This window comes from Neopelma chrysocephalum, unplaced genomic scaffold (assembly GCF_003984885.1).
Source record: "Neopelma chrysocephalum unplaced genomic scaffold, ASM398488v2 Primary Assembly neopelma1_26, whole genome shotgun sequence".
In the NCBI taxonomy this organism is placed as follows: domain Eukaryota; kingdom Metazoa; phylum Chordata; class Aves; order Passeriformes; family Pipridae; genus Neopelma; species Neopelma chrysocephalum.
In genome coordinates, this window is record NW_020897695.1 from 29,657,667 (window position 1) to 29,685,172 (window position 27,506).

A 27,506-nucleotide genomic window follows, 5' to 3' on the forward strand; every position below is an offset into this window, starting at 1 on the left:
CTAGTCTCTTTGTTTGGAGATGCTCCCTCATGCTCTACTTACTGTACTTCAACATTGCTGAGAAAGCCTGTCCCTAGTCCTTTGTAGCTGTTTGGTTTTTTTTAATAACTTGATAAGGTATATAATTTTATATATCTTCTGACTGAGTAGACTTAGACCCATTCCTATTTTACTGTGGTGATGATAAATGTCGCCACTACTCGTCTACCACTCAAGTTCTGATATGCAGTGCAAAGCTAAAGACAGCAAAAGAAACTAGGTAATATCCTCAACTGTCATGTCCACAGCATAGAAGACAGCAGGGAAATTCCATCTTTCAAAAGACTCATTCCTGAGGATTATTTATCAGCCTTCTTCTTAAAAACCTGTATGAGGGACAAGTCACAGTCTTGCTGTGAATATCCTGTCCCAGTATCTCATTTCTCTGCAGTTAGAAGATTCCCCTGATATCCAACACAGTTGTCCTTGATATCTTTTCCTCCTCAATGGCCACAGAGGCAGTCAGTAACAACCTTTTATGTACCAGAGAGATGAGGGACCCTGTAACATAGATGCTTCTGCTGTGGTTATGTGGACCCAGAATACTGGGGGCCTTTCTCTGCCACATATTTCCCATCTGTCCTCAGAGAAGTCTGTTAATCTCTGTATTTTTCTACCTCGAAGGGGTGCTATGAGGTTACGATCACTGGTGTTTCCAGGGGCTTTCAGATACTGCACTGACAGAGGCTAAATAGGTGAACAGAGAGAGAGAGCAGACATACACTTATTAATCTAGTAAAGGACTGATATTTAACTCAGCAAAGCTCCCAAAAAAATGTCAAAGACCATATTATCAGCATGTTTCTTATCTCTGGAATTTTGTTTTGTGCTGTGCTACTTTACTTGTTGGTTTGTGGTTTGTTTTGCAGCTTACTGGAAAAGAGAATTTTAAGAACAAGAAAATGCCTGGTAAAAGTTGTAACTGGCTCTGCTTGTCTGTGGTATGACAGCCAAGAATATCACCTGCTGATGATTTACAGATTCCTGGGAGATGTGCTGTCGAGTCTTAAAGAACTGGAAAAAGGACGGCTCACCCAAATTGCTTTTTGTGAAACAGCATAGTGTATCCACCCGCTTCATGCTATCTTAATTTAGGACATGTGTAGTGTGTAATGATGAACTGGCCAACTGATTATGTTGCTGTAAATCCTGTTCCCCACCTTACAAAACACCCCTGTTTGACCCCTTCTTTCATGGCAGCTCAGCCCAGCGTTTCCAGTCCACCTCTTGGGAGGGAGAAAGATCTCACTAGCCATTCACGAAAGCAGTTCTCTAGAGAGAAAAATGCAACATTTTGTTGATTTTATTTCATTCAGCAGCCTTTTCATATTCCTTGACCCACTTTTGCTTCTCTTTAAACTGTGACCAGTATTTATTTATCCCTTTTTAAACACAATAATTTAATTAAGAAACTAATCAGCAGTGTTGAATTGATCTTTGAACTCACCCCTATCACTGAAGGAAATTTATGAATGCATAACACAAGCAATATCCTTTTATCTAAAAAGCTTTCTACTAAAAGGATTTGGTATCTAAAAAGTAAGGCTTGAAATTCTGCACTAAATTTATAATGTAAAGAAGTGAACATTATTTATACAGTTGAAGTGTATCCCAACTGAATCTAACAAGCTTGTCTGGATTATTTATTAAAAATAATAGTGTTACAAGTTTAAAGTATTTCGGAAAAGATTTGGATATTTTGGAGTCTGAAGGACAGATTGTAAAGGTACCTGTGTAACACGTAGAAGTTTAATGGTCTAGGCTGTCTCTTCAGTCAGTGGAGAGAGGCTGGCATGTTCCAGTTATGTTCCATTTTCTTAGGCACTTATCTTTGGACGGATATTTTTTGGCTGATCATCTCAGCAGGGCATTAAAGGATGTCTGTAATTAGTCTTTATCATCATCTGTTAATTCCAGTTCCCTCAACTTCAGATCAATAATTCTGAACACTACCTGGGATGTAGGTACCTTGGGCAGAAAGTGACTGGATCCAAAAAGGAGAGTGCAGTCCCCTGTGCAGTCTCACTCAACCTAACACGACAGATTCTATAGGAATATCTCCTCTCCACCAGCCATGAGGTAAGCGAACATCAGCACTAGGGGACCTAATTCATAAGTTTCAAATGGCTTCTGGGGCATGAAGGCTCTGAGATGTTTGGCTCAGCATAGTCAAGACACTTACATTTCTGGACATGCTCAGCAGAAGAATTAAAGGTGCCTCAGTAAGTGCTCTGGAGGACCCAGTGGTTAGAGGAGGGACAGAAGATCACTTGCTGTCAGACCTCTCCACTTCATCCAAGTGGCACTGTGGGCACCTAACTACAGGATTAGATCCAGTCCTTTGTCACGTGCTTGAACTAACAGGTGGAGATAACGAATTAGTTCTATCCAAAACCAGATCTAGAATCCAGTCCTAATAGCTGGAATTAATGAGTGGCATATGAGAAGCCTGTTTTCTATGGATTTGGATCCTATGACTGGATTATCCCATGTCTAAGATGGTATGAGCTCTATTCCAAGGTTTGCCAGTGGCTGGGAGACTCCTCAAAGTGCTTGCATCTGGGGAGTCTCTGATGACTAAAAAATATGATAAAAGTGTTTTTAGAGGTCTCTTTTGTTAAGAGCACTAAAATTTTTTCCTGTACTACCTTCTTACTTACACAATATTTGTGGAATTTCATCTTTTACCTTCTAGTCCTCTACTAGTTGGCTTGAAATGTGCCAACAGGTTAAAAAGGCTTTGCTGGGGGAGAGAAGATAGGTGGATACAGGCTGATATGTAGTGCTTTCCTGAGAAAAGTAAAATAAAAAGGGCATAGTGTCTGTCCTATGAATCTTACCATACCCATAAAGGATAGGCTAAACACAAGAAATGGACTGATGAAGGTACATCATATTAAGGACTCCTGTCAGAAAGACCAGGTAATTATTTTAGCAACTTGAGGAGCCCCCCAGTCAAATTTGCCACTACCTACACTGCAGGGGTCTATTAATGTGAGCTTGCACAAAGGTATGATGCAGGAATTAATATCCTTGTGCTTTCTGTTGTCTCAATTGCTTAGTTATGTATTATACACTTCCCATGAGTTCTGTAGGGAAAAGAGAAATGAAGATGAAAAAAGAGGACTGCCATTTTTTCCATGAAGAGCAGATTGCAAGAGTGTGACATTTTTCCCACACATCTTGAATAGTTTTGTGCTTGGGCTTTTTGAGGAGTTTTTAATTAATTTATTGTTTAAATAACTGTTATGAGAAGAGCCCCTGCCACATTGATTCTAATGAGGATTGCATGTGCTCTGTGCCTTTCTCATTGTGGCCTGTATAATTTAAATATCTTAACCAACATGTGCTGCGGCAGATTTCACTTATATCTGCTTAAATTAAAGCTTGTTAGTTTAGGAGCTAAGAAACATGCAAATATTTGAAAGAGATTTGACATCCACTGCTGAAATCATTGCACTAAATATCTGGCATCAATGACATTACTTGAGAAGGGTTAGAAATTCTTGCTGTGTAGTACAGGCTGGACATCCTGGACTTTAGGAAGAAAAAATGTACTTATCCTTATGTGTTCATAATTAAGGTCTCCACCAAAATTTCATCTTGTTTTTCTCTTGTATTTTCTCTGAGCAATATGTAGCTGTTTGAGTTCCTCAAAGTTGCTGCTAGGAGAACAAACAGTATCAATATCTCAGAAGTAGCTGGAGTAATAGCACAATTTAGCTGTAAAAGGAATGGCATTTCCTTATGTTCTCATCCCCCAGAAATGCAAGGGAAGATGGCGCTAAGCTGAAGGAGTCTGATGGAACCTTGGATATTTGAACAGCTCCAACCACAGGAGATGAAGCTTAATTTCCAGTGCATGTGCATTTTTTCCTCTTATGGGTCACTATATCAGAACACCATACTATACGTAGTATGTACAATAGTGTGCAACATGCAGATTTTCTGTGCTGGAAATCACTTGCTTGTTGACACATTGGAGACAAACGTGGGTATTAATACAGAGGTACTCCCCATCTGCGTATAATCTCAATTGTAATGTAATTGTAGTGGTACTTGATTGGCCATTACAAAATGCAGCAGAACCCAAATATTCCAATACCAACATAGAGTCCTCTCTACCAATTGCTTTCTTTTCTCATACAGGATAATTTAATATGCAAAGAATTTCGGTGCAGGCATGATCACCGGATATTCAGGTTGGAAAACATCTCAGGAGGTCTCTAGTCCAACATCCTGCTCTAAACAGTATCTGCCAAAAGATCAAACCAGGGTGCTCAAGGCTTTATCCAGGTGGGCCTTGAAAACCTCCAAGGAGGATGCGCAGCCCCTGGGCAACCCTCAGGGGGGGAAAAGCCAGTCTGAAGTTCTTTCCATTTATGCTTTGTCTTCCCACCACACACTACTGTGGAGAGCTTGGCTCTATCTTCTTGGTGAGCTCCTCACTCACCAATGGGATGGTCTGCTGATCACCCACTTCTGGTGAGTGAGATGCAGAGAGGAAGTCCAGGTGTTCTGACATCTTACAAGGTATAAAGGCAAGTAATGGGTGTAAGCGGTGGCACAAGCCTTGAGCACATCCTACTCTGCATAGTCTCATCAGAGCCAAGGAAGAAGAGTCAAGAACTCGTGTCTTGGTGCTGCTACCTGTTTGCTTTCAGATGCGTCGGCTCCAGTTATTGTCCCTTGCAACTGACATACAGTCCACTGCCATGTCCAGGTCACTAGCTTTGAAGGAGCACTAATCTGCTCTTCCACCAGCTAAGCTCAACCTAGATAAAGGTCAGATCTGTCACACTGAACTATTTATAATTTGAGTGAAGCTGCAAAGGAAGTGGTGGGCAGAATATGGTGGAAAAGATGGAGTTGACAGAACTGAGCCATCTTTTGCAGCACTTGAACTTTCTGGTAAGGGAATTTTGCTTTGTGTTCAAATTCAGGACAGGTCCAAATGGAGGTATTATTCAATCCAGCAGAAACCATATGGAGAAGTGGGTTGCCTCACCCTGAAATACTGTGCAACTCTACCTTTTTGACTGCACTTCATGCTGTGGACTCATCTCTGTGATCCCTTCCCTTTCCTACATCTTGCTCAGTTTCAGGCCTGGAATAATCCCTGTTGGTGGCCTCCTGGAACAGCAGAATGCTGAGTGTTTCAGACTGACTGGTAAATCTTTACTTTTTAGATAAGAAAGCTGATACATAGAAAGATGGAATTACGTAGTACTGCTCCCTGTGCTTTTCAGAACCACTATTTACTGTTGCCTGGGCCTATTAGTTGAAAAGCTTAGGAGGGCTCAGGAACTTCATACGTGCAGGGTGCCTATGCACTTTGTTCTCACTGATGGTATTCAATTAATTTGTTTCCTCTGAAGAGCTGGAAAGCCTTTCTCCAGATTTGGTGCTGCACATTAATACTTGTGCATAATATGGCCTAAAGAAAATAATTGGTGAGTAGTCTGGAAACCTGAGGCACATTGCCCTTTCGAGTAATGATTCTGCATATGGAAGGGGGAGGAAAATATTGCCATAGGGCCTCTGTGACCTCTTCATGGGTAAATAATTATTTAGGAAACATTGATTTGGAATGAAAAGTCAGCTCAGAGGCCTGACAGTTATACAGAAGTCTACGGGATTAATCCGGGAAGGTTGTGAAGTCAGTCAAAAATCACATTCATCCCTGAACAAAACTGGCCTGGTTGAGTCTTTATTTTGAGAAATAGTAAGGAAAACAAAACGTTGATTGTTATAGGTGGAGAAAAGCATACTCCAGGCTTGTAACATTTTTAAGACGAAATCTTGTACATCAGACAAGTTAAACCCAATGGTCTCTCTATGCATATGAACAGCATTCTTTAGAGTGCTCAATGTATAAGCTTTGTGAGAGTTTCCAGAACATGAAAGACTTTAAAATGGACTCATCTAAATTTTTATGTCATGCTGTATAAGCCAGCCAAATAGGGGTGGAGAATTGGAAAAGACACTTGGGAAGTCAGAGTTCTCACGGTAATCTTCATTATCTTAGATGTCTCCCTTTCTTGGCTCCTGTTTTGCAACTGGAAAATTAGGATAATGCCAAGGTCCAATGAACAGTGTCTGCTTTATTTATTCTCAGTTTAGAAATTGGATTTTCTTATAATAAGGTATAGTTGATTCAACTGCAGCCCTTGTTAGAGGAAGAGAGTTCCTTCTACCATTTATATCCACAATTTGGACAAGAGGATTGAGTGCACCCTCAGTCAGTTCACAGATAACGTCGTTAGGTAGGAGTGTTGATCTGCTGGAGGGCAAGAAGGCTCTAACAGAAAGATCTTGACAGACTGATGGGCTGAGGCCAACTGCATGAGGTTCAATAAGGCAAAGTGCTGCATCCTGCACTTGGCTTATCAGAACTACAGGCTTGGGGCAGAGTTACTTGAGAGCTGCTCAGCAGAAAGGGACTTCGGGGTGCTGGTTGACAGCTAGCTGCGTATGAGCCAGCAGTGTGCCCAGGTGGCCAAGAAGGCCAGTGACATACTGGCCTGTATCAAGAATAGTGTGGCCAGCAGGACTTGGGAAATTATTGTCCTGCTGTATTTGGCACTGGTGAGGTCACACTTTAAATCCTGTGTTCAGTTTTGGGACCCTCACTTCAGAAAGGACATGGAGGTGCTGGAGCATATCCAAAGAAGGGCAAAAAAGCTGGTGAACGGTCTAGAAAACACGTCTTTTGAACAGCAGCTGAGGGAGCTGTGGTTGTTTGTGGAGCAGAGGAGTGTCTCACAGGAGACCTCGTTGCTCTCTACAACTACCCGAAAGGACATTCTAGTGAGGTCGGGATCTGTCACTTCTGCCATGTATCAAGTGAAAGGACAAGAGGAAATGACCTTAAGTTGCACCAGAGGAGGTTCAGATTAGATATTAGGAAAAAAATTCACTGAAAGAGTCGTTAGGCATTGAAATAAGTTGCTCAGGAAGGTGGTAGAGTTGTGTCTCTGGAAGTGTTCAAGAGGCACGTGGCACTTGGGGATGAGGCTTAGAGGTGATTATGGTGGTGCTAGGTTGACAGTTGGACTAGGTGATGTTGAAGGTCTCTTCCAACCCTGATGATTCTGAGAGAAGATAGGAATTCTAATTTATATTCTAGTAAAATCCAGTTGTTTTGCCCTCAAAACCCTTTCTTGTGTCTTTTGAGGGGCTCTGAATATGAGAGGTTTGCCTGCTGAATTGGGACCTCATAAGACGAGAAAGCTTTCTTTACAAGATAATTTCAGGTTCTTGGAGGGAGAAGTACCATAGAAAAGTGAAATAGTAGTTATTGGACTGCTGAATATTCACTCAGGTCTAGAAACTCATTTCCTGTGCTCATTTGCAGCTTCTCTCTGTTGATGAGAACCTTGCTGAATTCTGCAGAGATTGTAAGAAGCTAGTCCATGAAGGTATGCTCTTCTCCTATGTTTAGACTGAATATAAGCAAAAGCAGTGAAGATTCTGCTTGTCTTGGCTGTGGTGGAAGTATCTTCAGTCAATTAAACCACTAAAATTATCTTTTGTTTTTTGATCCCTCTTTGTTCCCACCCGTCCCTTTGTTATATAGTTTCTAATGCTGAACTAAAGGCTCTTTGGAGACAGGGCCACCTCTGCTGCTCCTGCGTCTCTGGAGGTGGGCAGATCACTACATGGTGCTCCTATGGAGTGTTTTCCATCAACTCCAGGTCCCAGTGGGGCATATAATTCTCCATAAATAAAAAGTTAACTTTCTGCGCTTTGCCCCAAAGAAACACACAATAGAAAATATGCAATATATGGTTTTATTTCTTTTGATCCTTTTTTCTGTAGATCGTGCATGTCAAATTTAACTTGAATAGTCCCAGTGAGATCCAGTTTATTAGCATTAATAATTTATATGTCTTATAGAAATAAACCTGCCTTCTTGCTCATTTCTGAAGAAGTCAGTATGCTGAATTCCCAAAACATAGTCTGATCCTACACAGACATCAAGATACCAGTAACTATATATGTTATTTAAGTCAGTTGGAATTCTGGAAGTCTCTTAACACCCAAAATCAGTCATTAATTGCAAGTAATAATATTCATTTTTATTAATTGTGGCTATAGAATTGTGTTGGACCCTTTCCATTTTTTATTAATGTTTTAGGCAATGCTCCATGACACTTTGACCAACATTGAGAAAAATGGCCTGTCTTTTTCTCAGACCAAACAAATTAATTTTTATGGAATGGAAGTGGAGGGTAGAACTGAATAAGCTAGTTGCAATGGAAATAGTCTTTCAAAACATTGGAAAAGTTAGACACTTGCAATAGCATTTGGTCTAATTTCCTGAACCTGTGAGAAAGGACATGAATTATTATATAGCTTACTGCTGAATATATGCCTGATTCCTCATGTATGTAGAAAGCAAGGATGGAATACGTGCATGAGTCAGGTCCAGCCTTTCTCATTCTGTTTCTTACAAGATGAAAACCAAAGCAGACATTGTGAATGGCAGAAAGGCATGCCAAGAAGTGAACCAGAGCAACTCAGATGCTTCTAAACTGGACCGGACAAGAAGAAAAGTAACTTTTGGTAACAGATACCTCTCTTAATTTGTCATTATCTTTTAGTTATTTTTAAAAATATTTGTCAGAAGTTTTGGAATGATACTTTTTCAGTGTGTAACAAAATAGTCTGTGTGGTAATTTTGCACATGAGCCATACTCACCCACTGTTCCTCTGGCATGGCAGTCTTTCTCCAATATTTCTGCACTGTTTTCACAGCATTTCCAAAGAAGTTTACTGAACCTTGATGTAGGGATGGAGTCAAAGATGGTGCAGTGGGTTTTTCAGAGGATTTTTTTTTGGTTGATTGGTTGATTGATTGGTTTTGGGTTTTAGTGGTTTGGGGTATTTTTTATTTTCAGGTGGTTTATTTGGTTTTTTGTTTTGGTTGGATTTTTTTCTGTTTGGTTGGATTTTTTTAAGAAAGAAATGTATCCATGAGTTTAAAACACAGAGTTTTAGCTCTTTTAAAGCCACATAAAGGTGGGATGCTGCAAACATGTTCAGTTTCCATCTAGGGAATGTAGTACACTCACTATTCACATTCAATTTACTGCTTTTTCATGAAAGGATTCTGGATTTCAGAGCCTGATGGTGGGGTGACATTGAATACAAGATTGTGTAGCACTTTATAGAACTTTTCTTTTATTAGCAGCTCTATAATCACATTAAGTTAGACTGAAAATGTGAACTAATTCTTTCCCTTGAGGCCCAAGCTCTAATAACGGTAAAAATCTGTGAAATAAGATGAATACAATTCAATAATTATATTGATAAATAAAATGAAAATCAACTAATTGTGTCATTTAGTCAGTTGCCTGCCTCTGTTGTTGCTACCTTTCTGCATCAGCGATTACTAAACTTTTTCTGTCACACTTCAATAAATTTAATTGTGCAGAATAAATGAGCTAATTTCTGAAGTCACAGGCTCTGTTTGCAAGATAAGGATGATGATTTATTGACCTCCTTCTAACTCCATAAGAATGTCACCCTCCTTTTTACTGACAACCATAAGAAGGGGTTTTGTCCCTCTTCACCCAGCATCTTGCTAAATCCTACTTTGTATATTTACCTTCTCATCTCGTTTTCTTGAAGTCACATAATACACCACAATAGACCAGAGATCCCTGCTTCAGTTGGTGGCTATACAGACTGTTACAAATGATTATCAGAACCATGAGGATGTTTTTCTTCCACTTAAGGCTATTTTCTTCTAATGATCATTTCATTCTTTGGATTTTGGAAGAGTGAGGGCTAACAGGAAGTATGAGAAAAAGGGCATAGATTAATACCTGTTTTTTTCTGGAAGCTATGTTCTAATCTCAGTAATAATTCTGTGAGTTCTTCCACCCTACCAGGATGGACACTCACTCCAGTGCTCATTCACATTGATTGTTTGACCATGGACACAGGAAAAAGGCTGATACTAGGCACTGGGCATGCCTCATGAAAAATTGCCTGCTTTTTAAACTTTTGTTTCTGTTTCTTGAGGTTTGTGTTTAGATACTGAGGAGAAGATGATACTATCTTGACTGTTGTTACTGTTGCAATTTTGACAGCAGGGGGTTTGTTAAACAGACATAAAAAGATAGGAGTGAATAGGCTGCACCCATTCTTTCCCACCTCTTTGATTTTCTTTGTGAGTTAGACAGCTTTTCGGAAAAACATCTATATGACAACCACAAGACAGCCACAACTACCCTTTATCATAAGGCTGGATATTCTGTTCAACAACTATGTCAAAAAAATGCTCTCGAAGTTCTGACTCCCTGTCTCTGTTAAATAAACCCAATAAATGAGAAGGATGGAGACATCTTCTTCATATTACTAAATGGCTGCCTACTGAGATGCATTGGGCTATGCAAACCAAACAATATTCCATCTCAGTGTATACTATGTTTGTTCTTCACAGTGTGATTAAATCTGCTACTCTTTGACTTGCATCAGCTAGGCAACACAGCAGGTCAAATACATAGGGAAGCTAGCTAGACATTGACAAACCTGGCCTCCTGGAAGTGCACAGCAGAAGACTTTTTATGGAGCCCGGATTTCAGCCAAGTACCTTGAACACGAATTGTGAGAAACCTTTTTCTCATGTTTTAGTTGTTATATTGGACCTCCTTTTACTGTAATTTTCTTCTAAAGAAGACTTATAACCTCCTAAATATTTCCTGTCAGGTGTTGGCTAGGTGAAATGCATCCTAGGGAATTGCAGCTGGAGGAATCACAACATCCCACATACAGAGCAGTCCAAATTTCTGCCAAACTCTTCACTGTGTCTTTAACTCAAACTGCTTGTGCTCTTTGTGATTGATGCTTGTAGCAAAAGGCAGACCTAACCCAGGAAATCTTCTGCATTGTAGCTCTGCATTCCGTCAAACAAAACCCTATGCCTGATTTAACAGCCTGCCTGGGAGCTCCACACAAACCTAACACAGACAGCCTTTGCCAGTTTTTGCTTTTTTTGGTGGTAATTGCTGTTCCTGCCCGTTTTCACTGTGTAGTTGGTGTTTGTTCCTTGGTTACTGTGGGTCGCTTAATTTACACTATCTCAGGAACCTGTCAAACTGCACTGGAGTGATTACATTGATTTTGGGGGAGTATTGAAAGTAAATTAAACCTGAACAAAACTTACTCTTTAGCAAAGAAAGCTTTGCCAGTTTTAACAGGATAAAATTCCACCAGCATGTAATGTTTTATTGGGCTGTAGTGAAATACTTTGGAGAAAGATTTCCAGTTCATAAAACACTTCCAAAACATTGATTGACCTTCTGTTTTGTGGACCATTATAATTTTTTCTTTGTAAACCAAGTTTCAATTGTCCTGCAGATTTCTTGCACCAAGAACAAGAAGATAAAGTTTTTACTGAGCCTTAGACATTGTGGGAGGTACAGGAGATTTCTGAAAATGCTAAGTCTGATTCAGATCAACATTTCTAAAGCCATGGCTTCCACTGAAGGAGGTCTCTTCCTCAGAAAGGAAGAGGAAAGTCAGTAGTCTTACAATAAAAGTAATGCTAATTTTGCAGTTCAGAATTTTTTTCTGCTGTGACCTTTGCCAGATCTTAAATTGTAAGTAGAGGAACAAAACATGTTTTCTAGTTAATCTGAATTGAACATATTCATCATGCTTCATAAATTGTAACACAGATCTGCCTTTCTTTGTCCTTTTTGGTTTGTTTTCTGATTGTGTGGATATGACTGAGTGTTGCTGGTCTGCTCTGGAAATGATTTGGCAAAATGCCACCCACTTGTCACTCCGAATCTGATTTACAGACTAGCTGAAGGGTACAAGCTTTGGTGAAGTAATTTGCCCATAGATGAAACCAAAGTTAGGCAAATAAGGGCCCTTCATGAAGGAAAGCCTATCTTCCTTGTTGCTGAATGTAGAAGCTGAATTTCTCAGGTGTGGAGATAAACCAGAACTAAGTGCAGAGATAAGACTTCATACTGCCTGGCTCCTTTTTGGTATCTTTTTAAAATACCAGGCTTTTGGTTCATTCTGTGGAAGACATGGAAGCCAGCCCCATTATTCAGGCAATGCATGGCTAAGGTTATATTTAAGATGTTTCTCTATTCTTTGCTGTTTGAAAACTAAGCTGGCAATAACAATACCATTCAACCATGTAAAAATGGGGAGCTTGAGGATCTATCCAAGCTCAAGTGAAAACAAATAGAAAACAGTGTTTGGAGACAGGAGAGACAGGAGCCATTCACTGTCCATGACTCACTTGGGTCCCTATGTTGCCAGATCTCTTCCAGTCTCCAGGACAGACCTAATATGATTAGATCACAGCATTCCCTATTTCACAAAATATGCTTACTGCAAGGCACTTGTTTCCAGTTAGGATTTTTTTTAATATGTTGTGGTTTTGAGACTCACTTGGAATATTTTATATAACATCAGCCACTGTGCAGATTTGTGTATTGTACTGTAATTACTTAAATAGGGGATTTTGTATGCTACAGCCAGTGATTCATGAACTGCAGGGTATCTGCAAAAACAGGCTTTCATTGGGATTATGGGATGTAAAATGCCTGAAGGTTTTTGCCTTTGATAGCAGACCTGCCATTGCATCCACACAGGGTTTGTCTTATAAATTGTATTAGTGCTGATAACTTCCCTCCCCCTATTCCTTACTATTCTGAAGTGTTTTGAAAGAAAACTTGTTCTATGTGAATGATTGCTGTGGCAATCATTAAAGCATATGTTCAGCATGCTTGTTGTTGACCATGAAGTGTAACAGAAAAGAAGTTGAAAAGGTCCTTCAGAAAGGACTTAATAGTGTGAAATTTGCAATTACATGATTTCTAACTAGAAATAAGGGAAGTGGAGAGTGTGGGGAAAAGAGCATAGTCAGATGTTCTCAGTGTCTTCAAGGGGGTCACTTATCTTCCGTCGGTTTACGGTTATGTAGCTAAATCTCCTACCCGCTTTTAGAAATAGTCTCAGCCACTGGAGAAAATGGAGCTACTGATTGATTTAAGGCATTGTCTAACTTGGCATATCAAATTATTTCAAGCCCACGAGAAGGAGGAGGACATGCTGATGACAGCATGTTCATGCCTGCGTATTCAACCAATGTGTTAGACTAGGAATCTGTGCCAGACACAGGTAAGTCCAAAGATTTTTCCTTTTGCGAGATCCAGCAGGAGCGAGGCAAGGGGAATCATAAATATTATGATAATGGTTTGCTGCCTGATAAAAAAACCCCTAATTTTTCCAGGCGATAGAAGGTTTCTAGTGAAATTTCCTTGCTGACTTTTATGTCAGCCCATTTCTAAATGTCTTCATGTTTCATACCATAAAGACAGAAACAGAGTTGTTTTGTAGTTGCTCCCAAGTTTTAATTATAGCAGGCACAGAATTTCAGACATGTTGATGCTTGTTTTTAGATTGGGACCCAAATGGTTGCATTTTTTTTCCAGGGGATGTGAAAGATCATTTTCTTAGTCATATTTCTTTCAGATCCAGAGCTGTGCAGACAAAAACAAAACAAAAAAACCTCCCTTAGTGCTATTAAATCCCTTCCTTCTGAAGTCATCACAGCTCAGGTAAGGCAGTTCAGTAGAGAGCAAACGCAAGGTAGGGTATGTAAAATTACAGTGCATGTTTGGTGCCCACAAGATTTTTTACTGACTTTTATTGCCATGCATAAGGGTTACATCAGACATTAGCAGCAAGAAAATCCAGGGCCTCCTGATATCCACCCTTATTCACACTTGGCTGTGCCTGTTTCAGGTTGCCTAGCGTGCAGCAGGTTGCTTGCTCTTTTAAAAACTCACTAAAAATAGGAGGCGTAGCAAGCAGTGAATATGTAGTGTATATATACTGTTTATATATAGACAGAGCTATATGTCCTTGACAGAAATCTTCTGTTCAGCAGAGGTTCTTTGGGTTAGGTGCTTTGTAAAGGTTTGATTTTGGTTTTAAAGCTCTGTGTGCTTCCACTCTCATCATTCTTAGCTCTATTTTACAGCACTTGGCCATGTAAAGCAATGCTCCCAAACAGGGCATTGGAGGACTCTCAACCTAGCAAAGCTGCAGGTAGAGCAGAGCTCGTTGCCACTGTTTTCCATATGTTCCTCTCTATGGGGGCCTGACTGGACCTCGACCTGAGGAAGATGCAGAATGGAAACTTAATGGAGAAGCGAGTCCCGCCCCCAGATATATGAAGCAGCCAAACTCTTTTGTTCTCATTCTCTCTGTCCTGGGCGGCAGAGTGTGTGCCGTGTGTATGTGCGTGTGCGTGTGTATCAGTGACAGCACATTCCTTCCTTGCTCTGCTAATCCCAAAAACACATCTATTGCTCAGCATTAATCTGCAGCCCTTCCAAAGAACCATCACCTATTTTGCTCCCCCCCCACACACTTTAAGTTAGTTCACATTGGTTAATCATTTTTAAAATGTTTAGGGCTGGGATTGTGAAACCTTTGCTGGCAAAAATTTTTCCCCTGGAGTCAAGGAGACTACTCATTAGCATGACTACTTGCCAGCATGAGGGAGGGATTCACAATCTGGACATTTGTAGTTTTAAAAATATGTCTCTATTTAGCTGATTTGAGCAGCTGAACAGGGCTAGTTATGGAAATCAGGCTGTCACACTTGGGTGTTTTACTTCAGAGTATATCTTTGCTGGAGTAAGGTACTTTTATGTGACACACACACACATTTAAACAGTAGTTTAGTTATACGATTGGTGTCTTCAGTCTTACTTACAAGCATTGTGTGATACCCAGCATAAACAAAACCCTTTGTTGATAAATCCCGTGTCTATACCCCCTTAGTTTACACACAGTGCAAAAACGTATGTGGGTCAGTATTGACAGGAAAGCCATTAGGGGTCACTTATGCCAATCTCTTGGATGCAGGTAGTGCTTGCAGGACACCTGCCCAGTGGATGGAGGGGGAAGAAGGTGAGGAGCTGGGTACTGTTGTGTCTGTAGGACATGGAGATGGCATAGCTGTACCTCTTGTCCCTGCTTGCAAGAAACAAAACTCTGAGGAAAGAAGTCTGGCTCTGTGACAGAAAACCCTGTGCTTTATTTTACAATGGTTCCCTACTGTGAGTCAGTCACTCCCCCTTTTTTTTCTGAGGACAAGTGAAACAATCCTGCCTCTGCTCTGCATGGCTAACAGCAGCAGTGACCTTCAGGCTTGCCACTTAAAAGTGGTGTGGGATCATCCCACTGAAATTTAAAAACAACGTTATCTTTCCCTTTCCCTCCTGCTTCTCCACCCTACTCTGCTTCATTGCTCCTCTGCTTGCAGCACCGCCATCAAGTCTCGGTGCTGGGCTGCTGGAACTCAGGAGTTCCCTCTTCTTTCTGCCTCTCCCTCCACCTTGCACAAAGCTAATAGGGGGATTTTTCACCTCCATACTTTCCTGTTTCCTCTTTGATTAACTTTGGACCAGATGGCCGGTCCCCAATCTCTCAGCATGCATTTGACTGACAGGAGCCTTTGATAAACCTCATAAGAATGAAGTCATCTTCAGGTCACCTCCTCTGCCTGGCCTTTAGCATCCCGCACATACCACCATTATCTGCTGAATAGGAGACAAAGGAAATTAGCTCAAATTCCCTATCATCCCTATTATTTTCACACTGATTTAAACAATGAGGCAATGAGATGCCCTTCACTTTCCTTGGAAAGGTACAAATGTCAGCTGTTAAGAAATGCAAACAAGAGGTTTCCCATGTTAATGGATGGGTTTCTTTGTAAAGCCATGAAGTGGTAAAGTGGATTTATTCAGTCTTCCTGGAAAATGCTTAACACACTTCTAAACAAATTCTTCAACGGCTTTTATTTTATACACAATGTGGAATGCTTCAGAAGTCTTATTGTTTAGGTCTGGATATGTAAAATGAGGTGATATACTGTTCTGTTGTTTTTTCCATATGCAGTTAGCAGACCTGCATTTCAGACAGTCCTGAACTGAAATCTTGGAATCTGAATTTCTTGATGTACAAAAAGGCTGTATTTGAATCTGAGTACTGAGATGCAGAAAACTACCTCTAATTTCAAGTGAGAAAAGAAATTTGGATACTCTGGACAGAGGGAAAAAACCCCAACAGGAATCAGAATTGCATCTCTCCAGAGATTTGTAAGTAGTTACCTCACATCCATTTGGCTATTAACATTTTATCTGAGAAAAGAAATAACAATACACCTTAAGAATTGTTGCCCTAGGAGCATTTTAAGGCAGGTATGCTAGAAAATATCTGTAAAAAATATTTATTTTGATTAATTTCTTTCCCAAGGTCTTCTACTATAGTTGGTTTGACTGTCAGTTAATTCTGTTTTTTTGGCAACTGAAAGTATCTGGATGATTGGGCACTTGCATGAAAACATTTTCCAGGTCACTGGCGTGCCCACATATATTATAGGAGATTAAAACGTCAATGATCTCCAAACTAATTCTTGGGAAAACTAGTCTATAAGCTGGGCTTTACATTAAAATATAACTTGTTTTTATTTCTTTGCTTACTCTCTCTAGTAAAGCAGTCAGCATCTTGCCTCCAAAACAGTGGTCTCTACAGACTCATCTCCTGACGTACAGTTGAAAAGCACTACACAAGAACATATCTATATATTCCACAGAGCAAAGATCATGCTAAGAGCTGGAAACTGTGAGCTGTATTCCTCTTGCCTACTATGATACATGGGAGCAATGATAGCACATCAGGTCAAGAGACTGGTGAGCAGTTCTGTCCAGCTTGCCAAGTTGCTAGACTTTGACCTCCTGTGAAGTCAGTGGAATGAAAAATCATCTTGGTACCCAAGGTAGGCATGTAGAGAAGTCGGTCCTGCCTACTTGATGCATTGTGACTCCTGGTCTCCAAAGGTAGAAGCCTGAATCACTCCTTAGTTATTGACCTTAGATACCACTGTATTGGGGTTTTCTCAATTAGACTCTTACACTGGGCAGCCTGAATGTGGTGGCACTGAAAATAATGATCTGTGAAGACCTTTCTGTTGTTTTAGAGTCCTAGGTAAGTTTGGCACTTACCTTTAGCCACTGATGGAGGCTGGTCTTTTTCTTCACAGTGTTATCACAAGTACCTTACTTCACCAGTGGCTGAGAGAATTCGGATGATGGATTGTCCAGGCTGATTCACGCTTTTGGGAACCCCCAACTAGCCTTCACCATGAACTCAGTGTCTAGAGAATGGTTGCAGAACTGGAGCATAAGCAGACATCTACCTTTTAAATAAAGACACTCTCCATATGAATTCAAACACACTCTTGCTGCTGACGAAGGATGTTAATATGGAAGTCAGGTAACACCTTTATTTTTTTTCTTTGGGAGAGTCTTTTTTTTTACAGCTTCCCTTACTAGTATAAGAAGATCCATACTGTGACACTGCAGTAAAAGATTCCCATCCTAAACTGGGCATATAAACTCAACAGAAGTCCACTAGTTGAGAGAGGGCTTGAGAAAAGGGAGTTAAACCTAATTAAAGTATTAATTCTTCAATCATTCCTGCAAAAATCAAAATAAATGTTTGCTCTTTTTTTTCCCCTAGCTAAAAAGCTTCCAGTGTGGCCTGTACTATTAAAGGATTACGGCTCCTTTGCAATTATGCTGTGTTCCTCTTTCCTCTCTATTCTGTCTTAGGGTGGTGAAATTAAATCACCAAAATTTTGTTGGTGTGACAATAAAAGGATGGTCTTCTGACAGCTCTTGAGAACCTGCAGTTCATGTTGCTTTTTGAAGTACTTGAATAGCTAACACGAAAGGCCAGATGCTTGATTCCATTTGTCAAATCTCCCCTTCTGTATATCGTGATGTTTCTGTCTTGGCCATGACTGTTTGTCACCAAGTTGCTTTTTTTCTTGCGCCTTGACAGTCAACCCCCAGCCAGTCAATTGATTGAAGACGGGCCCTAGGCTTAGCTAGCTAGAACATGGCACAGGAACAGATGGCTTCTGCCCCTGATCAGCAGCCTGGGTAGTATTTTTGAGACTTCTAAAGGCACTTTTGCACTGGTAAGGGTGGGAAGCTCAACACATTTCCATGCATCCTGCTGCACACTTTCTGATCGAAATCTGGAGGAGGAATTGAACTTCTGGCAGCAGCTATGAACTTGGCAGCCAGTCAGTTTCTTTTAAGGACCCTGCTGTGTCAGGGTACAGATCAGGGTGCAAAAACAACCCTCTGAAAAGTTTATTTTCCTTAGATAGAGAAGACTGAGTTGTATGGAGCCAACCTATGGCAGGGATTGAAAACGGTCTGCAGTACTAAGTATGTTTTTTTAAGCACCTTTCTCGCCCTAATTTGTTTTTCACATACAGCCTGTCACTGCTTGAGGTGTTTGGCTGTCCATCTCTTCAGATGAATGGACACATCAAAAAGATGGACCGATATACTGGCATCATCACAGTTTTACTTTGGTCACTTTACTTTACAAATCAATCTGAAGAAGCAAGAATATAGCAAAAACTCTAATCACAAGGTTTTGACTTCCTGGGGGTTTTAAGCAGAAATATTAGCTATCTGCAATTCAAAGAGAGGGGCTGAGGGTGGGGGGCTTACACTTCCCATTTTGTTTTTAAGAAGGTCACAGTGAAAGCTTGTGATTGAATATTTTGCATGGAACTGCCTATGACAAAGACAAAGATGAGGGGTTTGTCAGAGTGCTATGAAAAGAGAGAGAGAGAAAGATCTTTGTTGGATTTTTAAGGTATATTTGAAAGAATGAAATAAAAAAATGCTTTCAAATCCTCAGGGACTTTCCAATTTATCAAGAAAGACACATTCTTCCTAATGAAAGGTTACTGACCTTCATGAATGTGACAGTTCAATTACAGCCCATTCATATGCAGAGCAGTCGTTGATAAAGGATTTAGGAAATGTGACTAGCATAGCAAAAAAAAAAAAAAAGAGGGGAGGAAATGTCTAGAAAATTATTTTTTATTGTGGAGCAAGAAATATAAATAAGATTCAGTCAGGTAGTAGAACCTTTTCTTCTCTGGCCCAGCAACCCATTAGATTTGCTTCAGCAAATACATTGACTTTTCCCTCTTCTTTTTCTACTAATATTTCTGTCTTTTTAATCCTCTGAACTACTAAACCTAACAAATCATAAAGCCCTTGGGGTGCTGAGATGCAGGGTTTCAAACATTTTTTCCCTCTGACTGGCAGAGAAAGCTGGAATGTGTCCTAATGTTTTTTTAAGTGCTTGACTAGCATTTAAACTCCTAAATGGATGGAAAGTTAAAGCAGCAGCAAATGCACATGCACATACACCTACCCCCCCATTCCTTTTCCTTCCACCTTCTTCTCCCCCTGCTTCCCCCCACACACCAAGCTTGGCCTCTCCAGGGCTGTTAATAGCCAAAGCAGATATTGGCTAGACTCTCTGGAGCCAGCCTTCAGCCAATGGAGGGTGACACCTGTGAGCTGATGTTTGTTGAACTCCTCCAGGTGTAGGAAAGATGCTTAAATTGACATAAGGCAGGAGCTGTGAAAACAGGCGTGTCACCCATACATACAGCTCCCTGGAAGGTCCCAAGGCCAAGTTGTTGCAAAACAACTAGAAAGAAAGAAAGAAAGAAAGAAAAATTTTTCACTTGCTTTGAAATAATTCCAGATTTTCTGTTTATCTATCTGCATGTGCACACACTCATGGATCTAGGCAGATGTGCACTGTGCGCACGTGAAGTATGCATAGAAAATACCATGAGGCATACGTCCCTACATAGTACAAACCCTTCTTGTGTTTTAAGGCGATAGCAGGCTGAGCTGTTGTGGAGTTAGATGAGGACAATCCTTTGCTTAGTGTTAACTCGCACAGGTGGTCCCAGATGGAACTGCCGTAGTGGAAGTTTGAGTGTTCACTTATATTTACGTTAGGTCAGGGTTATATGGAAGGCATTGTCTTCCAGGGAACAGAAAATAGCTTCTCAAGTTTAACCAAGTGCTCGAATTCAAGTGCAATCAGGTGGATGTGAAGAAGTGCTAAACCTGCCTAAGGAAGTCAGAGCCAAAACATGCTTCCTTGACCTTCATTCAGTGTTTGTGAAATGGCATGTGTGTTTCTGAGAAATGAGAAACTTGGTTAATTGGCACTACCACTGCCCAGGTACAGGGCTGAGATTTTCTCCGCTGCTCAGGCAGGAAAGAGCTGCATGGTTGGACACTGTGAGGTCTTCATTCTTCCTAGTGGAGCAACTGCAGGGAGAAGAAGCCAGTGAAGAATATTTTCTATTTCTGTTATGACTGATTACGGTTTCTGGGAAACCAAAACCATTCTCAGTACTTCAAGCTGCTGCACTAGCTATCTGTTTTCCCTGCCTCATTGCCTTCTCTGGGTAAATTTCAAGCCCTATCACTAGTGGATATCTTGAGCACTTTGCTTACTGGGTGCTGTTTGGAGGTCCTATGGTTTTTCATCAGCAATCATTCGTTGATACCAACTGCTTTGTGGTCTCTCAGCCTCTGTTGTCTCATTCAGGTTCAGGTGATCATTGTAGAGGAAAGAACATTTGTCCTTAGTCTAATTTAGATCAAGGGCTGGCATGGAACTGGCTTTGCAGCATTGAATAATGTTTCATAGCAGTGTATACAAATAAAGTAATCAATCTGTCTTTATTGGTTCTTTTAGATGACTTTGGAATGCATAATTGTAAGATATTGAATTATGGAAATCATGGTAGAAATTACGGGGATCACTTTGGAATTATCATATTCTTACTTGTCTTTTAAGCAAAAGTTTATCTGATCTTTTTTAAGGGCTTTTTAAAGCATAATACTTTTTTCTCCCTTTTGTTTGGTACCTTCCTGAGACTTTCATGAAGGTGTTAGGAGGCCCTAAGAGGAATGAATCCAATCGATTTCCAGAGGATCTGTTTCCAAGAAATCTGTTAATGCAGTGCAGACAACAAGCCACCATCTCTCTTGGTCATCCTGAATTTTTTTATGTGCTTCTTGCTTTTTCTGCAGCCCAGACTGCACCAGAAGCTCTGGGCAAGCTCTGACAGAGAGACGACCATCTTCCCTGCCATATGCAGCTTTTAGCTGTCTCATGCGGTGGCAAAATTAGAATCAAGGCCCTTCAAGCACTGGAGAGGAGTTTCCTAGTAGTATGCTCACCACTTGCTTTTAATGTTGAAAGGAAAAACAAGATAAAGGGATGTAATTTTTAAGTCCAGAAAACCTGTTTGGAGTCTGTCTGTGCTGTTAGATTCATTGTAGGTAAGGTCTCCATCCAGCAGAACAGATAAACACTGAAGTTGAAACACTAGCTTGTCTGAACTGAGGACTGAAACAGCTAAATGTACACATGGAGAAAGTACAAGAACTAATCCATGCATATTCTATGAAATTCCCTATGTCATTCCTCAAATATGTTTTCTGCAACTTGCTGTAGTCTATTTGGACTATGATATGATATAAAGGGTTTACCAGAATTTATCTGGGCTAACCTTTGTGCAATGTTTTGTCTTTGCCTGTCGTACATAATGCATGCCATCTAGGAGGTTTTTTTGCCTGTAAGATCCACAAAACAAGACTGTAAAATATTTGTCACAGAAAGACTTATTTTTCACCAGTAGTAAAATGTATTTGATTTATTTACAATGGCCAGTGGTCAATTTGATAATCTCTAATTTTTAGATATCTTAATTTTCACGACAGACTTTATTATTCAAAGGCAATTAAAAGCCATCTTTACTGAATGCAAAATAATAATTGTCAGTAGCAGCATCATGAGAACCTTTCTGACGACATTTGCTTTGCGGAAAAATGAAGACTTTGTTTTCTGCTTACATTTAATTGGCAGGGTTCCTTTAAAGTTTACTCTTGGCCCTGAGACTTGGGAGTGCAGTCAGGCATGTGGCTGAGAGCAGTCCTAATAGGCAGGCTGCATAACCTCACCAGCTAAAGCTCACAGGCTATGAGGAGGTTGTTCACCAGGGGAAAAACACAGTCTGCTGCCGCTCAAGCTAGCATGAACTTTACATACTGCTTGCCTTGCTGATTGATTAAAAATGTAGTCATCCTTAAAGGCAAACCACCTAAGGACTTAAAGTAAGTCACAAATACAAAGATGGTTTTATGTAGTATACTTTTATGTAATGGACTCTTTTGGGATGAAGACTTTGTTTGCAGTCAGTGCAAGTTGGTTGGTGACTCTTGTTAGCTTGCTGGTTGAGGTAGGTTCTCCTGAATCAGTTCACATGGAAACAAAACTGCACCTGAGCAAACATTGGAAGGTGGGGGAAGAATTGCTTTCAGTTCACAGCCACAAAAGTTAGAGTGACTTATGCGTGTTCCAATAGGGAAAACTTTCTCTCATGGCCGATTGTTTGATAAGATATGGCAGGAATTAATTTTAATGGGGCTAGTAAACATGAATTATTGTATGGCTGGCCCCCTTCTAGCTTGACTTAGAGGTGTATCTGGAGGAAAAATATTAATCAGACTTTGTCTCTCGTTTGCTCTGATGCCCTCAGTCAACTAATATGATATAGCACAGAGGAAAACATTTGCATATACACCCTCTAGATAACAAAAAAGACTAAGCAAAGGGATGTACGTGGCAGTTGATGTGCATCTTGTAGTAAGCTTAATGGTTTGTAGCTGCAGCTTCAACTCAGCCTGGAAAGCATCAGGAACCGAAGAGCAGGTCAATGTGCAATAGCACATTGTGGTCAGCCCAGCAAAACAGCCTCTGAGGGAATACTCATACCATTGATAGATTTCCTTGTGTGAAGTAAGGAGGTGGGGAGTGAGGGAAGGTTCCTTTTTCAAGCAGATGTGATACAATACCACTGTGTCCTGGCAGTCCTCTTTTCGCTTCAACAGAAGACTTCAATATGGGCATAAATTCTTTCAGGTGCTCATTAAAACTGTGGGGAAGAAGATAAAGGCACAGCAAGCTGACTGTCTTACTATTATTTGCCTGGCCTAGTGTAATATGACATGTATACCCTACATGTTAGAGTAGAGACCACTCTGTCTAGTGTCTCACAACTTATTGATAGTAAGAACTGGATCCAGACAAGGCAATGTTGTATCATATCCACAAAATGTTACAACTATATGTATATATATGTCAAACTTGAAGTATTTAAACAGACCCCAATTTTGGTGTATCAAAGTGTCTAGAAAACACATTTCTTCAAAAGACCCTTTTCTACTTTGGAAGAAGCAAGAAAAATAGTAACAGGCAAGATATATTACAAAATCTGGGCTTCAATCCAGGAAAAGCACAAGTTTCCAAGATCTTCACATTTTTACATTATGGTCTATATTGAGGTCAAACCTTTTTAAGGTGCAGATTTTTTCTTCTGGGTACTTGAAGAGGAAACAGTGTGGGTTCATTTCCGTTTTGTTTCTTTATGGTGTGTAAAGCTGTGGCTTCTTTTTTATTGTTGGGTTCTATTCTTCTGGTTCGCAATGAGTCTTGATGGTGCTCTTAGTGTCAAGAATTGTGGATCCCTTCTTGAAGAGGAAGGGTACTGAAATTTTCCCAGATTTTATCCAGCATGCTTTTTTAGCAGTTAAAGAAAGCCTGCAAAAGCTGGAAACTTCTGAGTGTTTGCTCATCCAGAACAGGTTTTGTGCTTGTTGTATCTCATAACCCTAACAGTTTCCCTACACTCTCACTATAGCAATGAGATAAATAAAGCATAAATTGCTATTGTCAGAAAGAAGGCACTGGAAAAATATCTCAAAACTCATATTAATAAAGATAAAAAAGCTGAGAAATATACCCTATCCTTTTGTATATGACATGGATGCTCCTTAGAGGTTTTTTGTAGGAAAAGGAAAATCTCCTCAGTAAGTTCAGCAATTCACCTCTGTTGACCACAGTAAGGGAGCACATAGTTGAGAGATTGCTCTGCTCCAGGTACCAGGAGCACAGTTTTATATCCAAGGCTTCGTTCTGATCTCTCTCTTGGGTTCCCTTGAGGGAAGTGCTGGAGTGAATCCAGACTAGGATTGTGTTGAGCCTGCCAAGGCAGCTGATCCTGCCCTACTGGTTTGTATGGGGTAAGAGCAGATATATTATATACTACTGTCTGCCCTTGGCCTTGCTGTGTAGACACCGATGAAAATTATTGCCACTCATACCCCTGCCTGCCACAGTTGATCCCATGCACTCATTCCTTTTACCACCGCGTGTGGATACATGCAAATGTCATTATGTGTTGCCTTTGAATGTAAAGAAGCCCAAGGGATTTCATACTGGGACACATACTGACCATTCAGTGGTGCTATTTAGAAAAGAGAGGTAAAATATAATGGAGATGGGTCTCTTTCTAGCTAGTCAACTACTTACTGTAACACTGCTGGTACTTTCATGTTTTTCATTAATTGGTGACAAGGTAAGAGTTTCATGTGGCTGCTCTATTATACATTAGTAACGTGTACATCCATTGCTCAGGCTCTGTCTACGCACGGATACTGTTTGAACATTTACATGTCTGACAGACAGATAACGCATTAGACCTTCCGTGTATGTGCTGTGCCGATGCCCATATGTCCCTCCTAGGCAGCAGGTTGGATAAGCTCCTGCGGTCTGGCTGTTGGCTCAGTGCAGTTGTTTTGGCCTGACTTGGCATGGGAAGCGCTGAGTTGCTCCTTGGTGTGTTAAGCATAGCTGGATGTCTGCAGCCTAGTGAGAAGCATGAACCTGCTCTTGCTCAGACCTGTCTGTGGGACAGCCAGCATGCCTAGGCAAATGTCCCAATCCTTCTTTTCAGTCAAATTTCTGGGGAGATAAAAGAGGACATCTTTGGTGAAACTGGCCCCTAGAGCAGCCTTAGTAATGTGTTGGTTCTTAGCCTCCAGTCTGCCATTTTAAGGACAAGAGGCCAAGACTCCACTATTTAAGGCGTCTTCTCTGATGCAGTTCTGGAGCGCCACAGAACTGGTCTGCCTTTGCTCCATGCATCCTCTCTCCTGCTAGGAAGGCCAACAGAAGGGACAAAGCTAATAGAAAATGGGTTGTCTCATAATCCCCGGTGACCAGAGTAGCCTGACAACCTCACTAGAGACATCATAATTTATAGTGAAAGTTGAAGTGGTGCTGAAGCAGTGCAGAGGAGTCAGTCTCCAGGTTTCAATCTTGGGCACTTTCCAGGGTGAACTCTGTGCATTTCCACAACGACCTTGTCATTCTCATAGGTGTTTTTCTGGCCTGTTCTTGAATTAAATGGTAGGCACTACTCTCAGTTTCTCACACTGAGTAATCTGGGAAGTCCATGCCTTCAAGTCTACTCCTGCCTCATATCAAAGCTTGCTTTCAGTAGAATGAAAGATAAGGGCTTTATTTTTTTTCTGCTAGAGAACGTGTGGGTAGGAAAACATTCAATCTGTCAAACTCTTCATGACTAATAAATATTAACTGCTTCAAGTATTCTAATTATCTCAATTTTTTAAATTCTGTAGCCAACTACTTAAATATTTTACCATCTGCCAAGAAGCACTCTTGCAGGTTTATCCTACAACATACAGGCAATGTTGTTGAAAATGGAAACTTTCAATATAGTGTCTAGATGAATATGAGATTGATTTTTTGCTTCAGTTTGTTTAAAATTTTGTCAGGGTTTCCACATAATGACAATCCCATTCTCCTCTAAACATTCCTCCATTTGAACATGCCTAAAGATCAAATAGGCACAGAAAGGTTTAAAAACTCCCTGTGTTAGGGTATTGAACAGTTAGTTAACCCATGTTGAACACAATGGACTTAGCCACAGGATAAGCCTATTGCCTCTTCTATGTGATGCAATAACCAAACACAGTAGGATGCATGCAGAACAAGAATAATGATACTCATTTTCAATTCAAGCTTAGCAAAGCAGAAGCATACCAGCTGGGCTCCCAACTCGTGGTCTTCTCACTTTCACTTTCTTTTGCATTCTTTGCTTCTCTTGATCTGGCAATGTCTGTAAGACTGATGCCTTGGGGGGGAAAAGGAAGAGAGAGAGACTTTGAAATCACAGGCAGCAAGCAGGAACAATCCAGACAGCAGGTGATATTTCAAAGCTTCAGGTCAAGATGAGTCATCAAGCCCTGAGGCCTTATATTGCTTCAGATCCCCAGAAGTCTTCTGAATTCCAGAAGCTTCCTGACCTCTTTAAAGGTAATAATGAATAATCAATACTGTATTTGATCCCTTGCATAAAGGCATTACTACAAATGGCACTAGGTCCTTTGAAAGGGATAATAATAGTTTGATCTTACATTGTAAAATTGCCATGCTCAAGACTACCTCCTGGCTCACAGGCTTAATTATGTAATGACATCCAGCTGGACTACAAAGGGCCCTTGCAGAAAGCCTGGTTCCTCTGGGAATAAAGTGTCTGAAAGGAAATGTTTAGCTCTGAGATCCGCTGATACAAAATGATGTTTCTGCGGAGGATCTGATGTTGTATCACTTTTATGATGTTCTACTTAGGACAGAACAACCAAAACAAGCCCATTTTCAATACAAAAGACACTGATTTTTGGAGGGGAGATTTCAGGTACAGTTTCACCAACACATGAAGAAGACGCTATTTAGTGAGATTCTCCAAAGGGTTACAGAAGTGACCGATGAAAACTTACTTTCCTCCTTTCCCACCAATGATATGTTGCCTCCATTGCTATATTAGAGTTGTCTACTGAGACACAAAAGGTGAGTCAGATATCAGCTTGAGCTGTCCCCTCAAAAGTCAGGGAAACTAAGAATGTCTTTTGGCTATGGAGTAAACTGCATTATGTTACAGATATCTGAGCACACATGGATTATTAAAATGCGTTTGCTATCCAACCACGGCAAGGAGCCCTGCTAATTCAGGAAGAAATCCTGGAGACATCACTGCCTCCTTTCAAGATGTTGAGATAGTATTAAATTTCCTTCCTTTTTTTTCTGGTGAAAGCTCTGAAATGTTCATTTTATTACTTAGAATCCCGGGATGCCTGCCACTGGGTAATGTTTCAATCTGAATTGCATGTGGGACCTGCATGTCTTCCTTGTTGTCTGGGTTGGAATATGTACATCTTTATTGGTTTATATAACAGTTGTCTCTTGCACACAATGAGGTGCTAAGAGAAACGGTGTGTACAACCTTGGGTCTGGAACTTCAGGCTATAATATTTCCACTAACAGTGTACCAAGAGTGTTCTACAACACAAAATCTCTAGTACTGATCCATACAAGGACTTCCCGGCATCCCTGCCAGTAGCAAAGTCCATTAGTGCTGTGCTGACTCTGGTTGTGTGTTGTGTTAATGGTCAAAAGCTCTTCATTCAGTGAAGAGGCAGAGCAGCTTTGCTTCTTATAATTTTTGGCCGAGAACAAGGACTGAATGATGCTTCACAAGCAGTGATTTCACAGGTTCTCCAGAAGAAGAGTCCTGCTTTTATCGTCTTTAATTGGACTAACAATTCTGTGCTTTGCTTATGAGGTACAGCAGGTGACTTTCT